General features: G+C 41.6%; 1 protein-coding gene across 1 annotated transcript in view; it reads right to left on the bottom strand.

The window, feature by feature from the left end:
* LOC133474127 (tyrosine-protein kinase CSK) overlaps positions 1-21,624 on the bottom strand; it is an 89,996-nt gene extending 68,372 nt beyond the window's left edge. The window contains exon 1 of the mRNA XM_061765478.1: positions 21,377-21,624. The gene's annotated coding sequence lies outside the window, so the exon portion shown is untranslated. The remainder of the gene's footprint in view (positions 1-21,376) is intronic.
* Positions 21,625-21,903: the final 279 nt, after the last annotated feature.

Genomic DNA, 21,903 nt, shown 5'->3' with positions numbered 1-21,903 from the left:
GTTTCAGAGATAAAGCTATCGGCAGTTTCTATTCCTAAGGATTCACAAAATATCTACTGCTTTTCTACATGTCACTGAAAAGGGCCAAATGTGTCTTTTGTTTTTTGCATTTTATAAACTAACACAAAGGTACGGAGCCCCCCTGGTGCCAAGGTATGAGAAAAATAAAATTCATTGATAATCTGTTCCCTCAGTTTAGTAAACTGTACCCTCAGTTTAGTAATCCGTACCCTCAATTTAGTACTGTGTTTAGGAAACATGCAGGCTAATTGTAGCCAGTCCCGCTAGTACTGCTATATAATGATCAACCCCCTCGAACTACAGCAATATTGCCTTTCAGTTGAAAAAATGGGATGTAGGATATATCATGACATGACAATTTATACACAGAATTCACACGAGTAAGAATATAACATACAAATAGAATTTACTTCACTTGACAGATATACGGAGGTATACGGAGCCCCAGACATTTGCTAAACTGAGGGTACGGATTACTAAAGTGAGGGTACGGATTACTAAACTGAGGGTACAGTTTACTAAACTGAGGGAACAGATTATCAATGAATTTTATTTTTCTCATACCTTGGCACCAGGGGGGCTCCGTACAAAGGACTGCCACAAGAGCAAAAACAATGCCACAAGAGGAAAATCAATATCAATCCTATAGTCATGCTTCCAATTAAAGGGGATACATTTGTTATGAAAAAAAAGACTTAATTGTTTGTAGTGATGCACTGAAATTTATGCTCCCGAAATGTTTCGGCCGAAAATTCCCAGAAAAGTACATTTTCAGTTTTGGACTGAAATACTTTTGTCACCAAAATAAGATGGCCGGCAAAACGTGCGGCCAGCGCGCAAATCCATATTGAACAGTCGCACAACCTCGCTGCTTTCCACTGTTTGAGTACTAAGGGGGAACACTTGTTGCATGCTATTTTGCGCTGTCCCAGCTACCTACGGGCTACAGCTACACACAGCTAAATGCAATGCCGAGCGGCAACTTCGCGTTTGTTGTCAACGCAGCATAAGTCACTAATCATCGACTCCATGGTAGCGAATAAGCTACACTTGTGATAAGTATCATCATGAAGGGAGGACGAGGAGAAAGATGGGGACAACATGCTATTTGCTAAGATATCTTGCCATGAAGTCACAAAACACCAAAATAAGGGATTCGGTGATGGAGTGCAAAGCATAAATTTCAGTGCATCACTGCAAAGACCATTTTACACTTGGTCCTGAGTCCCAGGATACACATGTCTGGAAACAATGAGTCTGAGCCCTGGAACAATGACTCCCTGCAACTGAACATCACAGAGTACAGATACAGTAATCCTCCGCTATATGACAGTTGTTGCTTCGCAGTCCCGCTGTAGTACAGATTTTTAATTGTACACTTTTCACAATACTGTTATCCATTGCTCTCTCCTTTTTAGGAATTTTATTTTTTAGGTCAATATAATTTCCCAAAAACTATCACAAATAGTATCATTGATGTTTTTTTAATGCCACTTATATAATCGTATTATAGAGCACAATGGTATTATAGAGCATAATATTTAAAGTACATCATTTTCAAGAATGATTAACAATTCAATTAAAAAAACATTGAACACTGGAATTTTAATGTAGAATAAATATCTTTGACAAATAAATATAAATGAATCAGACTGAGGTGCTATTCAAATAAAATAAACGTGGCAAATGGGTATAATAGAGTTATTAACCCAGGGGTGGCCAACTAGTCAGAGACTAAGATCCACTTTTTTTTCTGTGTTACTGCAAAGAGCCACATACACGGGTACACATGAACATCATCTTTTAATCATGTATGCACGCATACACAGACCTCTGCTCAGCCAGATCTAATGAAAATAACCACACCAACATGATAACATCAGTAATTTTCAACAGTTAACATTGTGTACACTGTCTCACACACACAAACTCTCAGTTCAAGCAAGTCCACAAACAATAATAGAATAATTTTCAATAACATCTTTCTCTTACTATGCTGCTTAGTGAGACTTCTGGCATTCCTTATCTTGAACAATCCTCTTCAAATCTGGCTTGTATTCTGTTGTTGCCACTCTAAGCAATTCTTTCAAATGAGTGTCAGTCAGAACAGATCGATGCTTTGATTTCACGTTTCAGGGTAGAAAACACAGACTCGCAGACGTACGTTGACCCAAACATGGACAGTATCTTAAGCGCAGCTCGTTTGATGTTGGGGTATTTTTCAATTGGCACACTTTTCCAGAACTCAACGGTCCCTTCCCTTAAAACAGCTTTCAGTTGATCCTCCTCACAAAGGTCGATCATCTCCAACTCAGCCGCAGCCTCATCTGTGACGAGCGGGGCTTTCAAACAGTCTGGCTTCCAAGCCAGCTGATATGATGCAAGCGTTACGGTCTCAGAGTGTTTTGTAAATTTTTTGCAAAACTGCACCTGCTTTTCTGCCTTGCTTTTCAAAGCGACCAACTTGTTCTTGCGAAGTTCAGTCCCTTTTGGAAATTCCTGTTCGATGTTAGGGTGGAGTGAGCTGAAGTGACGCTGAAGATTTGAAGCTTTGAAATGCGCTAATGCTGCGTGACATATAAGGCAGATCGGCTTGCCATTACGTTTAACAAAAAAATATAAACTCTCCCACTCTGGCAAAAACGTCCTGTGTTCTTCTTCATATTTTCGTTTGGCTGTGCTTTTTTCCCTGCCATTTCAAGAGGTAACTTGACGGAAATTGTTTACAACACAAATGATGTCACACCAAAGATTCTCTCGTCGCTCGTTTGACGTCACTCAAACAGGCTTACATGGTCAGTGTGCCATCTAGCTGTAGGGGGAGTGAATGACAGCGCCAGCCAAGCATTTTTGACGCATGTCATGTGACAGCTCCTGAAGAGCCGCATGAAACTAGTTAAAGAGCCGCATGAGGCTCGCGAGCCGCGGGTTGGCCAGGCCAGTATTAACCCAATAAAGCCTGCCAAATTTGAATGAATTATATATTAAAAAAAAAAAAAGTACTCGAAAGCATTTAGACTTTGTCACCGTTTTTAAACCAGATGCCATACATTTTAATATCACTTATTTTGTCATTTTTTTGTAATTTATTGTATGAATGTTGTTGTGTTATGTACTGCATAATTTCTGCTGCCTGAATAATTTCTGCTGCATCTTGGCTTTTGAAAGAGAGAGATTTTATCTCCCAATAAACTTTTACTTGGCTGAATAAAGGATACATAAAATGTAAAATGAGGCCCACCTCGAACTGCTGGACTGTGATGAGAAACCTTTACCTGTCAAACAAATGATGCTGAAAATTTTGTTAGCTAAGGTCAACTACTGCCTGAATATTGATGTGTGCCGCTGTGGTTATGGTTTATAAACAATTACACACACACACAAGGGAAAGTTGTGTGTGTGTCTTACTGCTGACGTTTTAACAATGTCACTGCGGTCGAGTGAGCCCTTAGCTTGCTAGCTCGCAGAGTAGCGAATGTAATCAACAGTTAATTTTTCCTTTGTCCCAGTTATGTGGATTTACGGAGCAAACACCATTCTGCCATCGGCTTGCTGTGTCGTTACCGGCACGGTGGGCGTTATTGAAACAATGACAATTTATCGAGTCCAGAAAAAAACTCCTGTGTTCATTGTATTTATGGAACAATGACCCGCTCTACCCTGCCTCTGATTGGTTAGCACCAAGACAGGATTCATATTTTTGATTTGCTGTGTGTGGAAGCTCTTCTCTCTCACTCACACACTCTCACACTCACACACACACACACAACAATGGGCAGGTCTGAAACCACGAGTCTACGGACACACACACACAGTACAATCGGCAGGTCTGAAACCACGAGTCTACGGATGCAGATTCAATATGCTCCATGCTAATCTGTGTGAGTCTCAGATGAGTGAATTTCTATTGGTTGGCAGCTCTGCAGCCATAAGCACAAGTGCAATTTTACTAATATTTGGTACAAAAATTTATTTCGGTGTTTCGGTTTTGCGTTTTCAGCCTTGGGTACCTCATTTTCGATTTTGGTCAAGAATTTTCATTGCGGTGAATCACAAATTATTTTTTTTTTATACAAATAGTATAAAAACCCTTTGTGAAATTACACAACAAAGCACATCTTTTGTTAGATGCCTATTTACAAAAATGTTTATGAGCAAGTCCTTTCAAATTTTGCTAATTTGTGACACCAAAAGCCTGCTAACTTTAAAAATACTGTCCCTAATTTAGAAAATACTGTCCAGTTTCTTAGCTGACACCTTTGCAGCTAGGCTGGGGGAAGATCAAGACACATTTAGGTGACAGCCAGACTACACTGTTTGAAACACTGTAAAGCCAAAGCCAAAAGGTTAGCAGTGCTGCATTGAGTTTTGTTAGATGCATTGAGTTTTGTTAGATGCACAGATTAGCGGCACATACTTAGATTAGCGGCACATACTTGAATGTTTGGCAAAGTTGTCAACAGAGGGGCAGGGCTATTTGTGATTGGCAATGTGTCCACTGCATGCGGCAAATGCATAGATCCGCTAACACTGATTGACAAGTGTAATTTGGTGGCTTGGTGATGAAGTGCTGTCTCCACAAATGAAAATACAATCCATGCTTTCACTGCCTTTATGAGCGCTAACTGTTCTGTTTGACTCTGGGCTGCTCAAACACAAGTGGCCTTTTGCCCTCCCCAGTTATCACGATATGGAAAGAAATCTGAAAGTCGTACGCTGCATCAACACACCCCAGAGTAGATGTGGGTGAGGTGAGCAGTGGCTCATTTGCATGAGACAAGACCTCTCCTCAAAACGTGCTAATTTCAGCAAGGTTCTAAAAGAGAGAAAAACGTGATATCCTGTAATTCCAGACATTTGGGGTATTTTAATGAAATAATCTCACAGCAATGTTAAGATACCTGGGAACTGTTATAAATTGTGAAAAAAGGCATAACATATTTCTCCTAAGATAAATGATTGTATCAAAAATATCAGCAATGTCAGACAGGAGCAACATTGTTGTGCTGTTCTCAGCATTCTTATCTTTAGGATAATTGCCACTTCTGGATGTTTTTTAACAATAAATTGATGGGTTCGATAGTAGCACGATGACGTCATTGAGAATCAGGGCAACAAGACAGGAAGTCTTCACATGAGTTACTTTTAGCAGTTGCCATGCTAGTTAAAAATGAAACACTCGAGGTTGGGTTTTTAGACTGCGAGGAGTGAGTACTGGATGGCTTCTTGGCATCTGCCGACCACACACATTATCTCCGGTCATGCATTGGATCCGATGCCAGCTATGAAAAATGGAACTCGCGTCACGCTGTGCCAGCACTCTAAATTATTTATCTTTGTGCGCAGACGTGCATCAGTGCTCAGTGAGGGGCACTCACCACACTGGAGTCCACATAACACACACATGCTCAAACACACTTAACGAAAACAGGATGTGAAAGACTATGTGGGCACATGCTCTTGCATCCAGGAAGTGAATCTATTCCACCATCGAACATGTCAAGGAGAAGACTTCGGTCCTTTAGTTTGCGGATGACTTATTATTGTTGCTAACAAACAAAACCAGTTGCCGAGGACCTCAACATAAAAAGTCTGGCTCCTAAAATGTGTGATAGATGAAAGACAAAAACTTCTACAATTGTGGAACCCCCTTGAGATGACTCTAATGAGGCCAATAGTTTCTTTTCACGGGCTATGTTTAGAAAATGTAACCTAATTATCTGGGAGAGAACTGCCTAAAACATCCACAACTTTATGATTTGTCAGAGGATTCAACACAAAGGCTTATTTTGTCACTTTGCCCAGATAGTATCCACTTTTCTCACCAACCAGAGTCCTGTATGTGCATGGTCATGAAAACATTGCTGTGCCATGCACGTCGTTCCTGCAACTACTGTCACAACTTGTGGATTAATCCCCCCCGCCCTCGGGCTTAGCGGGATAAAGTTTGACCCAAAATAGGCAAAAATCTGAGGACAAATAGTGATCCAACTACACGTCAGGTTTGATATGATGATATGCCACATGTTGCTGTGCGTTGTACACTAGCAGACGGAAATTGAACCTTTAATTTGTCCAAATTTGCAGGCAAGTTAAAGCACCGTGGTGTCAAGGAAAAATGATCGGCATCAAATCATGGTCTCCCATCTGGGACGGGTAGTATCTTACAGTGGATATAAATAGTTTACAAACCTCTTTTAAAATGCCAGGTTTTCGTGATGTAAAAAAAAATGAGACCAAGATTAAAAAAAAGAAAATGTGACCTACAACCTGTACAACTCAATTGATAAAAACTGAACTCTTAAGGGGAAAAATAATGTACATAATAATAATAAATGATAATAAATGCATTAGACTTTTATAGCGCTTTTTAAAATATGCACACCCTCGAACCTTGATCCATTCGCAACATATATTGGAGTGGTAATAAAATGTTTTTTTCACACATGACACATAACACTAAAAAAAGTATGGTAATCACACTTTATAAGTTAACGAACAACATCTGAGATTATGATTGAATTTATTGCACTGAAGTGTTTTAAAATTGCATTTCAAACTCAATTTTAGTCAACTTTATTTCTGAACAAACTATGCTGTGTACTTTGTGGTGACAGCCTTGTAACTCCTAAGGTTCTAAAGAGAACACCATAAAACAAAAGTCAAGACTGGCACATCATTGTGCAGTATTTACAGTGGATATTAAAAGTCGATACACCCCTGTTAAAACACCAGGTTTTTGTGATTTAAAAAGATAAATGTATAACATATCACATTTACAGAGATAATGTGGTTGCTTATGTGTGTACATGCTCTCATAACTAGAGATGTGGCCGTGTTCAGAATTAAAGTGCAACCAAACAAATTTTCATGTTTTGTTTCTCAATGCGGCGGCACGGTGGGTGACTGGTTAGTGTGTCTGCCTCACAGTTCTGAGGTCCGGGGTTCAATCCACGGCCCCGCCTGTGTGGAGTTTGCATGTTCTCCCCGTGCCTGCGTGGGTTTTCTCCGGGCACTCCGGTTTCCTCCCACATCCCAAAAACATGCATGCTAGGTTAATTGACAACTCTAAATTGCCCGTAGGTGTGAATGTGCGAATGGTTGTTTGTTTGTATGTGCCCTGCGATTGGCTGGCAACCAGTTCAGGGTGTTCCCCGCCTCCTGCCCGATGATAGCTGGGATAGGCTCCAGCACGCCTGCGACCCTAGTGAGGAGAAACGACTCAGAAAATGGATGGATGTTTCTCAATGCATTAAATATGTTTGAAGTGCTGAAAATATGTAAAGACTGAAAACAATATAGTACTGAATTGTTGAGATATGGCTTAAAACCACCTTCACCTTCTTAATTTTTTCTGATTTTGTGGCCGGGGCTAAAAACTTGCCCCGTGACATCACGGGGCTTGGGCGTATACCCCATTATATAAACACCAAGCGCTACTATGCTACTATACCATATTTCCTGAATTGTAATGTGTTTTGTGTTATTTGGTCAATGTGTCTTGTAGTCTTGCTACCTACCCATGGACGTTGTGTTGCGAGAGCAGCGAAATGGACTAGACGAAGGGGAAAGAACATGAGTCTCGCGTCTGTTGTCAATGCAGCATAAAAGTCACTTATTACCTCCTCCATGGCAGCAAAAAAACTATATTTTGACAAGTATTGTTATGACAAAGGACGGAGGGAGTATAAGACAGGAGACAGACGGTGGGGAAGCCAGTTGCTAAGGTATCGTGGCATGAAGTTGCAAAACACCAAAATAAGTGAGTGTGTGGTACAGTACACCTGTCGCATAGATCTGGCTGGAACCACGTTATAGCGGAGATTAGCCACCTCATCCACACGCAGCATCAGCACTGGGGCCCCCCAAGGTTGTGTCCTCTCTCCGCTGCTCTTCTCTCTCTACACGAACGACTGCACCTCAGCGAACCCGACTGTCAAACTCCTGAAGTTTGCAGATGACACCACTGTCATCTGCCTCATCAAGGACGGTGTCTGCATATCGACAGGAAGCGGAGCGGCCGACACAACCTGGAGCTGAACACGCTCAAGACTGTAGAGATGATCGTGGACTTCAGGAGGCATCCTTCGCCACAGCTGCCCCTCACGTTGTCCAGCTGCCTTGTGTCAACCGTCGAGACCTTCAAGTTCCTGGGAATTACAATCTCTCAGGACCTGAAGTGGGCGACCAACATCAACTCTGTCCTCAAAAAGGCCCAGCAGAGGATGTACTTCCTCCGGCTTCTGAGAAAGCACGGCCTGCCACCGGAGCTGCTGAGACAGTTCTACACAGCGGTCATCGAATCAGTCCTGTGTTCTTCCATCACAGTCTGGTTTGGTGCAAAAAAGGACAAACTCCGACTGCAACGGACAATCAAAACTGCTGAAAGGATTGTCGGTACCCCCCTACCCACCATTGAGGACTTGCACACTGCCAGAACTAAGACAAGGGCGTGCAAAATCCTCTCGGACCCTCCGCACCCCGGTCACCAGCTCCTTTCCTCAGGTAGGCGCTACCGATCAATGCAAACTAGAACTAGTGAGACGCATCTTCAAACAACAAAAGATTAACAAAACGGCCGGCCCAGACCATGTGTCCCCATCCTGCCTCAAAGTCTTCGCGGACCAGCTCACGCCAGTCTTCACTCAGATCTTCAATAGTTCTCTGGAACTGTGCGAAGTACCATCCTGTTCCAAACGGTCCACCATACCCCCCTACCCACCCTTGAGGACTTGCACGCTGCCAGAACTAAGACAAGAGTGTGCAAAATCGTCTCGGACCCTCCACATCCCGGTCACCGGCTCTTCCAGCTCCTTCCCTCAAGTAGGCGCTACCGATCAATGCAAACTAGAACTAGCAGACATTACAACAGCTTCTTCCCTCTTGCGATCAACTTCTTAAACACCTAACCTATAATTCCATTACAACAAGCTGGCAATTTTTTGACTTGAGTTCGTTGTCACATTTCTGTGGGGCTAATTATGTATTACTCGTGCACTCACTGTAGTTGTCTCGCCATGCTGCACTATTTGCATATCTGTTGTTGACCAATACTGGCCACTCATGCCACAGTAGCATCTGCCCCATTTGCACACTGATTGAGGAGTATCTGTGACATTTGCACAACCAACATTGTCCCAGATTATCGCACTACTCGTCACTTTAAACCGCATACAATCCTTGAAGTCTCAGCACCCTTTGCAAAATGGTCATTGCACCGGACTATTGCAATATTAGTCATTCGAACTGCTCTAAATGCTTGAGGACTCTGCATCTTTTTGCACAATTGTTTTTTGTCAATGTCTTTATGTCTCCAAAGTGTTCTGTAAATTGACTGTCTGTTGTACTAGAGCGGCTCCAACTACCGGAGACAAATTCCTTGTGTGTTTTGGACATACTTGGCAAATAAAGATGATTCTGATCATTTTTATCCTACTACATAACATACTGCAATAACTGTCCAATGGTAATGTTATTGACACATTTTTTTAAATACGAAAATTAAGACATTGTTCTGGCATTGAATTTCCATAGGTAGGCAGCTCTGCAGTCATACCCATAAATGAGTACTATTTATTAATGATTTGGAAAGTAATAATTGGCGGGTTTCATTAGTTTTTATATTATAATCTTTGTTGCATTTTTTTGTATGAAAAGCGCTGACAAATTCACTTAGAATTTTGGCGTTTTGGCTTTTGGCCTTGGGCTCCCCAACATGCGCAGAAGTGAAGTCAAAATGGCAGCAGATCTAAACAGCGCTTCCAGCGCTTGTCAGAATAAAAAAAAGTACATCGACTCGTTTTCATTTGAATGCGAAAATTCTGACTCGGTGTTTTTTTTTGTTTTTTTTTTAAACCCGTGAATTAACTCGACTTACAAACCACTTGTTTGCAGCTCTAATAACTATCAATAATGAGGACACGGGGAAACAATTACATGCCTGCATGTAATATATCACTCATCAAAATGCAACCAACACGGTTGGTGCTACGGCATTTGTGAAGGGACACACAGGGGTACACAACTCAAATATGTTAATACTAATGCTTATTATGTTAGAACGTGCAAAATAACAGATTTATATAAAATAAATGAATAATGTTTGGAATGTACTAATAACTATGCAGTATAACTGGGCATGAAAAGTTAATTTAACTTGAAATCTAGAACCTGCTTAATATTGCAGTCCATTTATGCAGGTTACAGGTAGACAATACAAATGACTCAGTATTGGGCATTGAGTATCCATTGGAACTGGGACTGATGTTCCGGTTCTCCCGGAATCATTCAAATTTAAAAATTTCGTTTCCCCAGTTTCGATGCCTAGTCTGCCAGCCCCGAAGAAGAAGTGTCGAAAACCAACGAAGAAGCGGCAAAAACCAACGAAGAAGAACACGCACGAAGACATGCTTTTGGCCAACAAAAGTGTGTTTTAACTTTGTAAAAATTAATGACCAGTCGCCTCAGTACAACACTTGGAATAAGATTATATTGTGCAAAGGTGGCTTTCACGATGTCACGAATCTGACGCGCTCCAAGCCTCAGCCGACACCACGCGGAGCTTCAGTGGAGTCAACTCTCAGTCAATTGAGTGAGTGAAACAATAAAATAGGTCTGTGCCGACATTGAGACAGCTAACGAGGTAAATGGTTGGTTGCACTTTTGTACTGATGGCTTTTAGCGTTCGTTTTAGTCGTGAAACCAACGTAAAAGCCGATGACAGAAAAAAAAAAAAAAAACCTTAACATTGAGCTCAAACGTCACCGTAGCTACTTTACATCAAAATGAATTCGGACAAAATTCACAAACTTTGTCTCACAGTATCATAAACACTAACCTTGTACCTCATCGGTGGGTAAGGAAAGGAATCAACGTTTTATAGCATTTGGCACAAACAAAAAAACAAAAAACAAAACCAAAACAAACAAAAAAAACATCACCGTTACTTTTCGTGCCAAAATGCTGAGTTCCAGTGCATGCCCTCCCAAATAAAAGGCCTTTAAATCAACTGGGTTAGTTCCACACCAATTACCTTTTAGTTCATCGGTTTGATATTGATACTGGTTATAAAGAACCCCGAGTCAAATGTTAATTTTAGTCTATGCTGCGGGCTGCAAAGAAAATGTATGTTCATAATTTGGACACCCTTTATTTAAACGATGCAAACTTTTTTGACCCAGCGCCCGAAAAGAATCGGAATTGAGGTATTGTTTCGAACTGGAATCAAAATAAGTAACCGGAATCGGGACCGGAATTGCTCAAATTCAAACGATGCCCAACCCTACTTAGGATACTTTTATGCTCTACTGACCAGAAAGTGATAAGTGTGGTGGTTTTCGTGTCACAGGTATGTTATCCTATATTTTTTCCACATAGTAGTATATATCACAGGGTTAAAAAAAAATAATCGTGGCATGAAGTTGCAAAACACCAAAATAAGTGATATATATATATATATATATATATATATATATATATATAGGCGGCACGGTGGCCGACTGGTTAGAGCGTCAGCCTCACAGTTCTGAGGTGCGGGGTTCAATCAACGTCCGTGTGGAGTTTGCATGTTCTCCCCGTGCCTGCGTGGGTTTTCTCCGGGCACTCCGGTTTCCTCCCACATCCCAAAAACATGCATTAATTGGAGACTCTAAATTGCCCGTAGGCATGACTGTGAGTGCGAATGGTTGTTAGTTTCTATGTGCCCTGCGATTGGCTGGCAACCAGTTCAGGGTGTACCCCGCCTCCTGCCCGATGACAGCTGGGATAGGCTCCAGCACGCCCGCGACCCAAGTGAGGAGAAGCGGCTCAGAAAATGGATGGATGGATGGATATCTATCTATATATATATATATATATATATATATATCTATATCTATATATATAGAGGTCATTTAGGTTAAGTTAAAGGAACTGTTAACAGGTCTACACAGAGTCCTGACCTCAACTTGATGTGTATGACCTCACAGATGAGCGTCAGGAAAAATGGTCAAAAATTCCAAGACACTCCTAAACCTAGTGGATCTACGGATCTAGAACCTATGGATTAAGAATAGGACATATAAATAAATTCACATTTGAGTCAAGCCAGGTGAGTGAATATACTTTTGGCAAAATAGTGTATATAAATCAAAAGGTACACACAGCCTAGAAGACTTAACTGTGACACCATACGGGGTAGTTTACAGCTACAACCGTTCCACATTGGGTGGCCGTAAAGTAAATAAACTCAAAACCCATCCATGCGGAGTGAAACGGGCTGCCATGTAGAGTACGTCTTGCACCATCTGGGATGTCTTGTTGTTCATAAGTGCTGCTACTGTATAGCATTAAGGCCTGTATTAAATGATAAATCACTGCTCTGTTGGTGATTAAAGGCACAGCGGACACTGTATAGAGAACAGGTGCGCGTGTGTGTGTGTGTGTTGAACACATTCTTGGTGTTGAGGTCAGCAGACTTTGGCCGGGATTTAAATGGGCCATGAGCCCACCCACAGAGGATCCATTACCCCCTTGCTGAGCAACTAAGCCAGGCCAGGCTCGGGTCCACATGGATTTTCAGGGAGACCATTCACGTTGACTGCAGACTTCTCTATCTATACCGTATCGTATTAAAGGTACGTGAACATACCTCAAGCAAGCTTTAAACGAACGTCCTGTCCTTAGCACCGGTGACCACCAACACACGTTTTCCCCCCCATTTTGTCCTTATAATACAGTCGGCGCGATCCACTCTTGTTGTCGTCACCACGGTAACGAGTGTATCCGGTCGCATTTGACAAGATAAAGCCCAATGATCGTAAAAACGGAATGCGGTGGTATCGGAATACAAGATTTTATTGCAGTAGTCTGACATAGTGCCATCATGAAAGAGCAAATTTGTCTTGTAGTCTGATCCGGCCATTACGTGTTGTCTGTCCCACACCGCCGGCCTGTTTTTATTGTTTATTTAAGTTTATTTAAACTTTATTGGCAGTCAGATATTTACAGTACTACGTCAAAAGACACGCGACAAGGTTAAAAATAAACTATCTTTTAGCAGTGGTTCTTCCGGGTACGTCACCGGATCACCACTACTGCGCATGTGCGTGACACCACCGGCCAGAAGAGCCACAACAAGCGAGCAATCGGGAGTCATTGAGAGAAAAACAAAGCTTTAAAAAAATAATAAATGACAATGTCGACTATTAAATTAATTAGTCGACTAATCGTGCGGCACATTGGACGACTGGTTAGAGCGCCTGCCTCACAGTTCTGAGGACCGGGGCTCAATTCCCGGCCCCGCCTGTGTGGAGTTTGCATGTTCCGTGCCTGCGTGGGTTTTCCACCCACATCCCAAAAACATGCGTGGTAGGTTAATTGCAACTCTAAATTGTCCCTAGGTGTGAATGTGAGTGTGAATGGTTGTTTGTTTGTTTGTATGTGCCCTGCGATTGGCTGGCAACCAGTTCAGGGTGTACCCCGCCTCCTGCCCGATGATAGCTGAGATAGGCTCCAGCACGCCCGCGACCCTTGTGAGGAGAAGCGGCTCAGATGGATGGATGGATAGTCGACTAATCGTGGCAGCCCTACTATTGACGCTGGCCCGCTCGGGCCAGTACAAATTTCTAAGTCACTGAAAATTTTAGCCCACTGAAAATGGTCCAAAAGTGCATTTTTTGGTTTCAAACCAAAATTATTTTATCACAGAAACATCCGTTGCCGTACTCTACGTTTCAAAGGTGACCCAGCAACAGGGGAGCGTGATGGACAGCGAGTGGATGCACCTTGTTTGCAAGAGGCCTCCATTCTGCATGCCAATGAGATCTGTGCAGCAAAGCACAGCAGGAAACAAAGCTCAAACCCAACCTGTCAAACAACCATGAATAAAGATAGCCTCGCTGCCATCCATATTTCCCCTACAAATGTGTTTGCGGCAAGGCCTTTTGAATACGTCAATCACGTTGGTAGCATAGTGAAGAAGTCGAGTGTAGGACTTGACAGATGGCACGAATGAAATGTCTAAACATGGTGCAAACGTGATGACCTTGCAAAAGCGACATGATGTGGCCTTGTACAATGTAATTCAGATTACGATTACATAGACATTAGTAATCAGGGTTTTCCACATATACATACAGCTGTATCAGGCCACCACAATTAAATTTTAGCCGCCACAAGTATATTTTGGCTTTTGCTGTGCCTTGATGTGCTCCTAAAAAAATAAAATAAATAATTAAAAAGAGTATAATAAGGCAGAAAAATAGGAAAAAAAATTAACGTAGAAAAACCTATTTACACCGCTCAAGTACATGTTGATGTACAAATTTAAGATTAAAATTAAATTTGCCTAATTTCTTTGCTTTTTTGTTCTGGCCTCCAACTTGAGCCAGGCCCATCTCCACCTGAACCTGATGCCTGCTTCAAGCTGTGCCACATGAATATCATCCTCCTCTTTAGGCACTCATATTCTGGAAAAGATTTGGCTAAAATCATTGTCTGTTTCACTTCATTTTTCACTAGTACCAACTTCAAAGGCTAATCCCAAATGCACCCTACAGGAAAATATTAAGTACAATATTTTTCTGTTTTATTGGCCATTTCTGAATTTGAAGTTAGTTCATTCTGTGTTGTGATAAACCTTAACAGCGCTCCATCGCTTATTACATTTAACATCAATTAACTCATCAGATAATTGTAGCCGCGTTTCCCAATGAATACAAAAATGTACTAGTGGATCAGCTTTTGTCGCCGATGTTACGTGTGCGTCGCGGTTCCACTTGTTACCACAACCAGGGTTCCAGCCCGCAGCACTTCAACGCGAAAATAAAAGACCAGCGCAACAAGTACCACACTGGCTGATCTGATAAGTAAAGATTTTGCTTAAACGTTAAGAGTAGCAATAGAGGATGTCCGCTCCAGAGGTGGGTAGAGTAGCCAAACATTGTCCTCAAGTAAGAGTACTGTTACTTGACGACAATGTGACTCAAGTAAATAAATAAAATTACTCATACATAAAAACATTTATTTACACCGCTCAAGTACATGCTGATGTACAAATTTAAGATTAAACGTCTATTTGCCTCATTTCTTTGGTTTTTTGTTTTGGTCGCCAACTTGAGCCAGGCCTATCTCCACCTGCACCACATGAATAGCATCCTCCTCTCCAAGCACTCTCATTCTGGAAAAGAATTGACTAAAATCATTGTCTGTTTCTCTTAATTTTTCCACTATTAACAACTTCAAAGGCTAATCCCAAATGCATCCTCCAGGAAAATGAGTACAGTATTTTTCTGTTTTTATTGGCCATTTTTTAATTTGAAGTTAGTTCATTCTGTGTTGTGACATAATCCTAATTAATACAAGATGTACTAGCAGATCAGCTCTTTTCGCTGTTACGCGTTTTTCACGGTTATGCTGGGACAACTACCAGAGCCATGATCTGCAGCACCTCAACGAGAAAATTCAAAAGACCAGCTCAACAAATACGATACTGGCCGATCTGATGAGCAAAAATGTTGCTTAAATGTAAGAGTAGCAATAGTGGATGTCCACTCCAGAGGTGGTGTAAGGTAGCCAAATATTGTACTCAAGTCAGAGTACTCTTACTTGACAATAATGTGACTCAAGTAAAAAGTAGTCCTCCAAAATATTACTTGAGTAAGAGTAAAAGGTACACAGTGAAATTATTACAAGTACTGATTTTTTTTAACCACAGCATGAACATCAGTAAAAAAAAATAAATGTGAATGAGCAAATTCTGATTTTGCTGTGTTTGTGTGTTTTTGTATGTATGTGTGTGTGTGTATATGCACAGCCAAAACTACAACAAAACATCTGCAATTTACTGCAAGGTGTTATCTCAAGTTATAAGTGATCTTAAATATCCACGTTTGGACAGACAGTGCCAGACATATACAACAATAAATGAAAGCTGTTCTTTTCGTTCGCCTAAACGTAAACCCGACTAGCGAGCCGTTGCCTTTGTGGTAACGACGACCTAAGTAAATAGTGAGTAACTTCAGATTATTTTTTTACCACAGCATGAACATTTTATATATATATATATATATATATATATATTAAAAAATAAATAAATTACAATGTCAATGTACAAATTCTGATGTTGCTGTGTGTGTGTGTATGCACAGTCAAAACTAAAACAAAAAAATAAAACATCTGAAATTTACTGCACAGTGTTTTCTCAAGTTATAAGTGAGCTGAAATATCCACGTTTGGGCAGACAATGCCAGACAAATACTACAATACATGAAAGCTGTTGTTTTTGTTCGTCTAAATGTAAAAGAGTGTAGCCCGCCGTTGCCTTCATGACGATGACCTTCCCAACATGGCCGCCACGTATGCACGACGATCAGGCTTATCTCGAGTGAATACCTATGTCCGCGAAGCCGAATGGAAGACGTGTTAGGTCATGTAATTTTCTTGTGCAGTTTGATTGGTAAATGTCACTAACGCTTAAATTGGATGACACAAACAGCACCCGATGCGAAAGTTGTAGTCTCACGCACGAAATAGTTCATAAATAAGCAACAATTGATAAATAAAAGCAACGAGTGACATTTAGATCATTGTAACGGAGTAAAAGTACAGGGACTTATTAACAGCAGAAGCGGTGGAAGTTTTTTTTCTGGTCTCGTCAATTCCTGTGACTTCGAGCGCACAGGCAGAACCTCGGGCCGCATATTAGTCCGCCGCGGAGCAAAGTTCACAATTACATCTGTGTGTGGATGGGGGATGTGTGGAATGGATCTAGCTGCCAGCCTTCAAGGAGGACGAAACAGCCTATGACGTCAGTGATGGCGACCCTGACCCGCCGACCTCCAAGGAAAAACTCATCGGATCTATACGATTTACGTAAATGGGCTATTTTGAGTTCTAAACGGCGAATTTCGCCGAAAGGCGACTGATTTGCATGTATGTGTGTGTCTGTGTTCATATAACCAATTTCCTTTCTGATACGATACTGAAAATACAGTCTGTCAAATGACTTAAGTATGAAAAGTAGAATAATTTGAGCTGGGTTCCAGCATGCCCGCAACCCTTGTGAGGATAAGCTGTACAGAAAATGGATGGGTGGATGGATACAGTACACAAATATATACAATAAATGAACAAGTCATGTAAATAGACACATTGATCTTGTGATCGGATCGGTGATCGTTTTTTTTGTTTTTTTTAAACTTGCTGATCGGTGATCGGCCCCAAAAATCCTGATCGTGTAAAGCCTAATGAAAAGTATCCATATTTAATTTTGTGAATCAACCTTTTGGTATCAGCGACATCGACATTTCAGACAGTATCCATCCTTCCGCACGCCAGTGATGCTGCTCCAGCCGGCGTAAAGGCATCTCACCACAGCACATGTGCTGTTTTTTTGTATGTATTTCTGTGTATTTTCGCTTGGAAATGCCACTCCATGTTGGGCAAAGCCTACTTACATTCTTCAGGACCTTTTGAGTTTAGGATTACACTGTGAAAAGACTATAACAGGAAGCGAACCAAAGCTGCAGCGATTAGCATGGCGAGAGCCCCCTCACACGTAACTCAATTGGGTTGACTCCTTTGTCCACAATTATACAGTTTTATAAATGATCTTTGTGAAACAAGGATATATATGCAACTGTGAAGCCTCATGTCCACCCACCATTGTTATAAGACAGCATCAACTCAGCGTCCCACTGCCACGGGACTCATACTGTAAACCTATAAGTTCTTCATTAAAATCATTTTGAAAAAGTTCCAACAATAGTATTTAGTTGTAATTTAAATTAACGTCAATTAAATTTAAAAAAAACTAAACAAAAAAACAAAGGCTTTACTTTTATTATATCATTTGTTCGACTCAGAGGGATCAGTTCTTATAGTGAGGGCTCCTAACCCTCTACCCCTCGGAAAATCACTTAATTTCGACCATTACCACAACCATATGATTGACATACATTTAGAAATGATTGCATAAGTGTACCACCACCATATAAAAGTACCGTTTATGATTATTCACACTATTTTGTTTGTTGTTATTTACTGGCAAAACAAACTAATCTACCCATTTAAAATCATAGTCCAAAACAGAACATGGATAAATCATTACTATTGCAATTATTGCACTTTATCTTAACGATAGTTTGTTGTCCTATACAATCCTCTTTAAAGGAGTCTGGGCTTTTAAACTTTGCACATCCAGTATCTTCGTATGTCTATAATAAACAGGATTTAGACAGACAGACAGACAGAGCTAGCTTCATAAAGTTATTAAAATTTACTTTACACATACTTTCATCAATGAGGGAAACAACTTTTTGTTTTATTCCTGTGATGAACGTCGCTGCACTGATAATGCTGTGTGCAAAACGAAAAGCTGTGGGTGACTTGCGGCGGGAGGAGTTTACCGGCTTACCAGACTGTACAATGTAGGTGCGGGCTAGCTGGCTTGCTCACCGGCAGTGCAGATGAGTTGAAGGCTCACACTTGTCATTTTAAATTAATAAGTAGGGGGCCAGCATCAATATAGGTAAGTGGTGGCCACTGGCCAGACACAACAGCATACTAGCCTGTCTGTGACGTGCATATGTGATGCGCATGTACGCGATGCTGCTGTGGTAATAGCGTGTCCTATCTGTAAGAAGTAGTCAATTATGCTGCAGCAGTCAGCCAATCATATTGCAGCGGGTCACTTTTAACTCAAATGGAATTCAAAAGAATGATTGAGACGGCGTCACAGCGCGCTCTCTCTCTCTCTCTCTCGCTCTCTCTCTCTCTCTCTCGATCAGGAGGAGATTGCAGTGGGGGGAAAAAGGTGACTTTCAACCATTAAAACATGCACTCGCGCAAATGTGACAAGATGAAATTTAAAATTGCACAAGCTGAAAAAAAGGTCTCATGCGACCAATTTTGTCTCAGTCTCAAGCCCTGGTCAGCCACTGCTTGTTGCAGACAAACTTCATATTCACAATAAAATATTTTGCAGCTATAACTCAAGTCACTGTCAATCTTTATTATATACAAAACTACAGTATGTAAATTACGTTAGACTACACATCATACATGATCCAGTGGTACCAATGGAAACGTTTGTGTAGAGCCCTATAAGTGTTTGATTTTAATTTTATATGAATCTCATTCTATTCGTTTATTTATCCATTTATCTACTTAAGTGATTTTATTTTTTAGTGAAACATTTTTAATTTGTTATTTGGTGTTTGTTTAACTCTCACCCACTCACCCGAAAACCCCCACCACCACAAAGATTCTGGTCCTGTGGGAAACACTGGTAGTGCAATACAAGTGAACTGTCTTAGTGCTTTAAATTAGACATAAGTCTGTAATGCATTTTTTCCCCACTTTGAAAACAGTCCCTAGGTGTCTTCATGAAAGGTCTGAGGCATTATTCGGTCAAAGTATAAAGGAATACCCAGTTGTCACACTATGATAGAAATCACTTAGTTTTGGGTGGGCTGTTCTGTCTCATGCAAATGATTCACAACAAAATGCTGAGTGTGGCTTTTGTTACCATGACAACCTGCAGTCGAGCGAGGACGCTCTGACCAGGCGAGTCGCTATTTCTGACATCGTGAGGGAGAAAAAGTGTGCCGTAGCCCCCATAGTAACTCTTGGAGGCAGCACTTAATCACAAAGCCCACAAACTGCAATTGCTGATTCGTGTGCGCATCTGATCACCAAAAACAAACAGCCAGCTCCCCCAGTCAAGACAACTGAACCGAACATTCAAATATGTGCCACTCATCAGAAGCTAATGTTGATGAGGCTGTTAAGTTCGGAAAAATCTGGAGTTCAACCCCAATTTTGAGAGTACAAGTACAGATTTTATAAACATGATGACTCGGGGCAGCGCTAGGGGACTGGACAGGCAAGCAAGCAGCTTCTACTTGCATAAGCATAGCCAGGGGGAAGTGCCCGTAATGACAATAAAAGCATTTGTAGTCGAGTGAGGAACTTCCGCAAACAACCATGACGGTGTAACACCCCAAAGTTACAGCTAAAAATAAACTCTATGTTTCCAATCATTTTTGGAACAGTGATCATTGATGACATTGATTTATCAAGCGAAGCTCCCAGAAAGGATGTATAGAACCGTTACTCCTTTTTATTTTGCTCCCTGGCTACTTCCTGTTTTATTTGGTTGCCACGGGTTTTTAAGGATTCCTGACCAGAAATGTTAGGCAGCTTTTCTTGATCAGAGGACTAATGATTTGGATCTTCTGTTCGTGCAGTTTGACAAAAAGAAGCACCAACAAAGATGTTGACCGCAACATTCACTTCCTGGACCTGCCGCGGCCGTTAAGCGACCCCAAAAAGTGTTTTATTCGTGTACCATCGTACTTGTTACAGTTAACGCTACAAAAATGAGTTGAGCGAGGCGCAACTGCCCCTCCTCGCTTGTGGTTAGAGCTAAGAAGGCTGCAGAAGCCCTTCGTGTTCGTGCCCCGGCTTGCAAAGGTATGTGTACGTATCATTGCTTTAAAGCGCAGGCAGGACGGGAAGTGACTGACAGGCAAGGCCAATCAAGTTCTCTAAACATTCAACAGCATCGAATGTAACCATCTACAGTATACCTGAAATGGCAGGTTTGGAAAAAAAAATAACAATCAGATCATTTGTACATGTTGGGAAATACGCAACAGTTTCTTCGGGGGTAGCGTTTCAGCAATGACATAAGGTGTGTAGTATCTAGAGGTCCATTATCGGACAGGACCCTCTCATTGTGCTCGTATACCCACTTAATCCTTGGATTGCAAAAATATTTGGTTGCAAGTACAAAAATAATAAAAAAGCGTCCGTCTATATTAGTTAATGGTTGCATTATGCACAATGCCTTCCCTCAAACAATGCGACATCCCCCAGCTTCTACCCATATTTGGTCATTCTATACAAACGCACCAGTGGGAAACCACAAAAGCCTTCCGCTAGCGAAGCGTCCGATTATGGAACCAGGGTCGCAGCTAGGTCGGTGTCCTCCGGGTCGAAACTAGCAGTGGGCGTTGTTAGCAAACGCCAACGCAAAAATCTTCTCGTTTTAGTGCATTATTTTTAGGAAATAGTGTTATGTGGAGTGTATGAGTGAGAGAGTGTGTATCCGCTAATGCAATTACATTTAGTGTTGGGTCAGCGGCTAACGGTAACGTACGTGCTGGCACTGGTTACGCGTTAGCAATGTGTGGCTAATAATAATAATTAAAAAAAAAACATTTAAAGCACAACATTACGATGTTTTATACAAACTAAGCGTCAGCTAGTGGTTTTCTTGCTGTCCCGTTAGTGCCAATTATACGACGAGAGAAATCAAACACAACGAGACAAAAACAGTGACACACGCACAGGGACAGCGAGGCTAACTCACCCCGAGAAAAAGCATCGACCAAGCGGGCTGCGACAACTAGCGACGGTGGTCCATGGGGGGGACTGCGGCGGGGGGCATCCAGGTTCGGCTGCTGCGGTTTGAATTGTCGACAATCCCAAAATCGCTGCGTGGACTTGACGCTAGTGTGCGCCCTGTAGATCATGTGTGTTTATTTGTTGTGTGTGTGTGTGGCAAGGCAACAAGAGAGAGGGGCCTTCTGCTTGCCGAGAGGAAATGGTCTCCGCGCATGCGCAGCGGGACGAGTAGCGGCTGCATGGGCTTCACGGTCGGCGAGCACAACCCAGCGGCCAAAATGGCGGCCAACGCCAACAGCTGCCACAATCAACCGATGCTCGACTTGTTACTTTACTTCTACTGCAAATAATCAGCCAGGTATAGGGGTCATTCCAGAATTGAAAAACATGTTCTGCTCCCCTCCCCCATGAAATTTCAAATAACACATGTCCAAAATGCATTAAAATATGCCCTACTTACGTAAATGACTTTTGTCCTGAGTAAAAATATGT

The sequence above is a fragment of the Phyllopteryx taeniolatus genome, chromosome 2 (genome assembly GCF_024500385.1).
Source record: "Phyllopteryx taeniolatus isolate TA_2022b chromosome 2, UOR_Ptae_1.2, whole genome shotgun sequence".
In the NCBI taxonomy this organism is placed as follows: domain Eukaryota; kingdom Metazoa; phylum Chordata; class Actinopteri; order Syngnathiformes; family Syngnathidae; genus Phyllopteryx; species Phyllopteryx taeniolatus.
Note: the sequence above shows the minus strand (reverse complement) of the source record. Positions and strands in the feature narration are given on the sequence as shown.